Source organism: Halichoerus grypus, chromosome 14, assembly GCF_964656455.1.
Source record: "Halichoerus grypus chromosome 14, mHalGry1.hap1.1, whole genome shotgun sequence".
Classification (NCBI taxonomy): domain Eukaryota; kingdom Metazoa; phylum Chordata; class Mammalia; order Carnivora; family Phocidae; genus Halichoerus; species Halichoerus grypus.
In genome coordinates, this window is record NC_135725.1 from 26,344,728 (window position 1) to 26,350,727 (window position 6,000).

Below are 6,000 nucleotides of genomic sequence, written 5' to 3' on the forward strand. Positions count from 1 at the left end.
CTCTCCTGAAGGTGTCTTTTGATAATAATAGTCATCCATTTCGGGGCACCTGGGTGGCTCAGTCAGTTGATAGTCCACCTTCGGCTCATGTTGTGATTCTGGGGTCCCGGGATCGAGCCCCACGTTGGGCTCCCTGCTCAGCGCGGAGTCTGCTTCTCCCTCTCCCTCCATCCCTCTCCCGCTCATGCTCTCTCTCTCTCTCTGTCAAATAAATGAAATCTTAAAAGAAATAATAGTCATTCATTTCAATAACTCTCAATTAATCCATTTTTTCTTTATGGTTAGTACATTCCACGTTGTAATAAATCTTTGCTGGCCCCAAGATCTTGAAATTATTTTCTAAGGTATCTTTTAGAAAGATTATTGTCTGAAACGTCCACATTTATTTTAAAATCTGCCTGGTATTGATTTATGTTTATAGTGTGAGGTAAGAGTAAAGATGAATTTATTTCCCATATGGTAACCAGTTGACCCTGAACCACTTACGTGGACCCTGAACCTCTCTCACTCCTCTGCAGAACCTCCTTGCTATAAACAATGTGTCCCTACAAGTGAGTCTGTGTTGGTCTTACAGGGGCATCTTGGTGGCTCAGTTAAGCCACTGACTCTTGATTTCAGCTCAGGACATGATCTCATGGTCATGGGATCGATATAACACCCAGTGCTCATTACATCTCATGCCCTCCTTAATGCCCATCACCCAGTTACTCCAGCCACCCCCCCTTCCAGCAACCCTCAGTTTGTTTCCTATGGTTAACAGTCTCTTATGGTTTGTCTCTCTCTCTGATTTCATCTTATTTTATTTTTCCCTCCCTTCCCTTATGATCCTCTGTTTTGTTTCTTAAATTCCACATATGAGTGAAACCATATAATTGTCTTTCTCTGATTGACTTATTTCACTCAGCATGATACCCTCCAGTCCCATCTACGTCAGTATAAATGGTAAGATTTCATCCTTTCTGATGGCTGTGTAATATTCTATTGTATACATACACCACATCTTCTTTATCCACTCATCTGTTGATGGACATCAGGGCTCTTTCCATAGTTTGGCTATTGTGGACATTGCTGCTATAAACACTGGGATGAGGTGCCCCTTCGGATCACCCTCTTACACTGTTGGTGGGAATGTAAGCTGGTGCAGCCACTCCGGAAAACAGTACTGAAGTTCCTCAAGAAGTTAAAAATAGAGCTACCTTAGGACCCAGCAATTGTACTACTAGGTATTTACCCAAAGGATACGTATGTTGTGCCCCTGGTTTTTTAAAGACTTATTTGCACTTAAGTTTCCCAGGGGCCGGACTGACATCTGCTACATTGTTCTCAAACTCCCTCAAAATTCAGTGGATGCTGGGAGTTAAGGGAGAACGACAGGAGAGGAAAACTGCATTTTTAAATGTGTTCTGAAAGATCTATAGAGGCTGATTATTCTGAATTCTTAAAGTAATTTTACTCAGAACAAAAGAGTCACCCCCAAGCAAATAATAAAAAAGAAGAGGTAACCAGGGCGCCTGACTGGCTCAGTCGGAAGAGCGTGTGACTCTTGATCTCAGGGTTGTGAGTTTGAGCCCCACGATGGGTGCCGAGATTACTTAAATAAGTAAATAAACTTAAAAAAAAAAAAAAAGAATAGCCATCCAAGTCAGTCACAGTTAATTAATCCAGTTTCCAAAACACCACTCCAGTGCAGGCTGTGAGCAAACCGAGAAGCAGGCTATTTCACCTGGCCCAGCACGGCGAGTGAGCTCCCGTCCTGTCTTCCGGGCTGCTTCCCTCTCAGGGACTAGATTCTACTCCCTGTAGCTCTGTGGGGGACACAACAGCCCCTGCCCGGTAGGAGGGTCAGGTGTCACCGTCCCCATTGAACAGAAGAGGAAACAGGTCCAGATGGCTTAAGGACACTCAGCCAGTGGGCAGCATGGCAGGTCTCTTCCCCTACCCACAGCTGCCCTTCGCAGACTCAAGTCTGAATGACTGCTAATAGCTCCCACCGGACATTCTCTCCAACGAGGTCCCAGCATTGACCAGTGTCTAAGCAAAGTACCGCTGTTTACCTCGTAGGATGGAGACCTGTTAAATTGTATTTGCATGAAGTGATCCAAGATAGAGATGTAGGAATTTGGATGAATGCAAGAAACCGCACTTCCGGACTCCTGGCCTAGGCCAGAGGGAGATCTCTGCCCCCTTCCCCTGGCCCTAGGCTACCCAGACCCGCCTCCTCAGGCCACTCCCCCCATCCCTGGCCCTGGGGAGGAGGCTGCCCATCATTCCTGACTCACCATCATCCCCAGGTGTACCATTCCTGCCCTCTCCTCTCAGCTGCAGTCGAAGGCTTTAACTTTGCACACTTTGGGTCACAGTTGTGTCACTGTATATTAAATAATCTGAATAAATCAAGAGGTCTCAAAAAAAAAAAGCATATGGCTCAATTGCAGTGGCATCTACTTTTTTTTTTTTTAAGTAATCTCTACACCCAATGTGGGGCTCATATTCACTACCCTGATGTCAAGAGTCACATGTTCTACTGACTGAGCCAGCCACGTGCCCCAAGGCATCTGCTTTTTAATCCTTTATCCCTTTAGCTAAAGGATTGAGGTCTTGACACTGGGATTTTAGGGCAGACCTCAAGTGGAGAGGCAGCTTTCAGGCGTGTTGGCCTTGAATCCACAGCACACGGTGAGCCTGCCTCCCCTGCAGAACATGAAGTACAGAGCCTGTCACCCCAATCAAGCTAATGTTGGGCCCACTGTTGAGGAATATTGATTCCATGGGTAGAGGGGTGCCCATATCCTGGGTTTTCAATCAAGATCCTAAGCCATTGCTCTATACTTTGAGAATGCTGCCTTGGGAATGAAGGAAACGAAAGGTAACACAATACTGATCAGGCAGAACCCTGAGAGCATCTTCCAACCCATACACAGACCAGGTCAAGGCTGGGTGTTGGTTTCCTAGGGCTGCCATCACAAATTGCCACAAACTGGAGAGCTTAAAAAAACAGAAATAGGGGCGCCTGGGTGGCTCAGTCGTTAAGCATCTGCCTTCGGCTCAGGTCATGATCTCAGGGTCCTGGGATCGAGCCCCGCATCGGGCTCCCTGCTCAGCGGGGAGCCTGCTTCTCCCTCTGCAGCTCCCCCTGCTTGTGTTCCCTCTCTCGCTGTGTCTCTCTCTGTCAAATAAATAAATAAAATCTTTAAAAAAAAAAAAAACAGAAATATATTCTGTCCCAGTTCTGGAGGCTAGCAGTCTGAATTCAAGGTGTAGGCAGGGCCATGCTCCCCTCTGAAGGCTCCAGGGGAGGATGCTTTCTTGCCTCTTGCAGCTTCCGGTGGATGCTGGCAAGCTTGGCACTCCTTGGCTTGTAACAGCGCCAGCCCACTCTGCCTCCGTGTCTGCATAGCCTCCTTCCCTGTGCAGATCTGTGTGTCCTCTCTTCTATAAGGACACCTCTCTTCTATTACGGCCCACACGAATCCGGTTAGACCTCATTTATGTCTTAATTTTATCTGCAGAGAACTTATTTCCTAATAAGGTTGCATAGACAAGCACTGGGGGTTGGGGCTTGGACATATCTTTTTGGTGAACACAATTCAACCTCTTACGGGGTACTGTACCTTGCTACACAAAGTACGATCCTCAGGCCCGCAGCACTGGTCTCACTTAGGAGCTTGGTAGAAATTTTGCGGTCTGCCCGGATTAGGAATTGCAATCTGCATTTCAGAAAGATGCCCTGGTGATTCGTCTGCACATTAAAGTCTGAGCAGCAGCTGTTTACAGGTCTGAATAGTTCTGAATACAAAAGGGCACATGTTCTTTTCACACGTAACCGGGAAATAAGGGCTTATTTTCCCTGGAATTCCCAGCTAGAGGCCAATATCTTATTGGAATCAACTCTTTAACCCCACAGCAATACATTCTTTCAAGGATTTGAGCCAGTAGTTAGTTTTACAGGTGCCAAGTGATGTGGGAAACAAAGGCAGAAGAAAAATCATTAAATGTCCTTACTACCTACAGCCCACCGACAAGTCCTTGAGACAGGCCGAGTGACATTCTTCTAAGGGACTCAACTGCTTCGATGTTGACACTTTGCTAAGGGCAAAAGACAATCCTAGGCAGACCCCACCCCCCCACCCAGGATCTTGTAAGCCTACCTTAACATTTAAAAATTCCTTTGGAAACTTCCTTTATCTCTAAACCCCCCAAGATACAAGATACATGTTGGCAATCACCCCCTAAGCATAGGGCCCACCGATATACATCTGAAGGGTCTCATGACTGAGTTTCTACTAAACTGTAATAAATGACCTTTCCTAACAATAGCTAACCCCCTCAGGATCCTGGAAACCTTGTTTCCAAAATACCTGGGAGGCTTACACTATCCCTAACTCCCATCCCACCTTGAAAGTATATCATGGGCCAATCCTCATGATCCCAGTGCCGGCCCATGGGTCCTGTCCCCGTGCTTTCATAAGACCACCTTTTTGTACCAAAGACGTCTCACGAATTCTTTCTTGGCTGCTGGCCTCGGACCCTCACGTCTTTCCTGCATTACCAGGGACTGATCATTGTCCCCTGTTATCTTGGCCCCTTCTTTGCAGTAGCAGGAACCTTGAGTTTCCGAGGGGCATGTGACCAGCCTGAATCCATTCTCCCTTTCCCCACCCGCCCTGGCAGGACAGTCTGCCCCTGGGGCTAAGTTCTGGCCCCTGGGACGGAAGGGGGAAGTGCGTAAGGGATTCTGAAAGCCAAAATAGACCGTCTGGGATGAAGAAGAACAATAGCTTTATTGCTTTGCGGGCAAAAGAGGCTGCAGCAGTCTCTGGCCTTCAAAAATCTGTGAGCCCTTCTGGAGGAAGGGGCGGTGGGGTGGGGGCAGTTATAGGGAAATACAGGATCTGGCTGGTTTCTACAGGAATTGTGTATGCTGCTAGCCTCATTCTCCTGTCTTTAGGGGGGTACTGCGTTCCTGAAACAAAAGGCTAAGCAGGGAGGAGGGGAGGTTTGAGGAAGAGAAGAAAAAGGTTGCTTTAAAAGCAAGATTTGTGGGGCACCTGGGTGGCTCAGTCGGTTAAGCGTCTGCTGTTTCTGTCTCTCTCTCAAATAAATAAAATCTTTTTTTTTTTTTAAGATTTTATTTATTTAGGTGGCTCCTGGGTGGCTCAGTCGTTAAGCGTCTGCCTTCGGCTCAGGTCATGATCCCGGAGTCCTGGGATCGAGCCCCGCATCGGGCTCCCTGCTCTGTGGGAAGCCTGCTTCTCCCTCTCGCACTCCCCCTGCTTGTGTTCTCTCTCTCGCTGTGTATCTCTCTCTGTCAAATAAATAAACAAAATCTTTAAAAAAAAAAAAAAAAAAAAAAAAAAAAAAAAAAGATTTTATTTATTTATTTGACACAGAAAGAGAACAAGCAGGGGGAGCAGCAGAGGGAGAGGGAGAAGCAGCCTCCCCGCTGAGCAGGGAGCCAGACATGGGACTCGATCCCAGGACCCTGGGATCATGACCTGAGCCAAAAGCAGACACTTAACCGACTGAGCCACCCAGGCGCCCAAATAAATAAAATCTTAAAAAATTGAGCCATTTTGATTTTTGTTCAATTTTGTTTTTAAGTGGTTTCACTGGGGCATGTCACCACAAGGAGGGGTGTGAGCTTTCTTTGCTCCATCCTCCATCCAGCTGCAAGGCTCCTGTGATGCTGAGTCTTCCTGAGCTCTGTGGACGCAGACTATGACTTAGTTCCAATAAGAAAAAAGGAAATAGAACCTTTTGTTTTTTGCTCAAGTATTTAAAAATAAGTGACAGGGGCCCCTGGCTGGTTCAGTCAGTCACATGCTCTCTTGATCTTCGGGTTTGGAATTCAAGACCCATGTAGGGTATGGAGTCTATTTAAAAAAAAAAAAAAAAAAAAAGAAAAACTAAAATAAAAACAAAATATATTACAGTTCCAAATTCACTCTAGAAACTTTAGTAAAATTTTAGTAAAAAAATCCACATTGTTCTGCATAGCCA

The 6,000-nt window shown here is 46.3% G+C and overlaps 1 long non-coding RNA gene across 1 annotated transcript in view; it reads right to left on the reverse strand.

Moving 5' to 3' along the window:
* Positions 1-2,368, reverse strand: part of LOC144380166 (uncharacterized) — a 30,952-nt gene extending 28,584 nt beyond the window's left edge. Inside the window, exon 1 of the long non-coding RNA XR_013444000.1 lies at positions 2,280-2,368. This is a non-coding gene — a long non-coding RNA (uncharacterized LOC144380166). The remainder of the gene's footprint in view (positions 1-2,279) is intronic.
* Between the last annotated feature and the right edge of the window lie 3,632 nt (positions 2,369-6,000).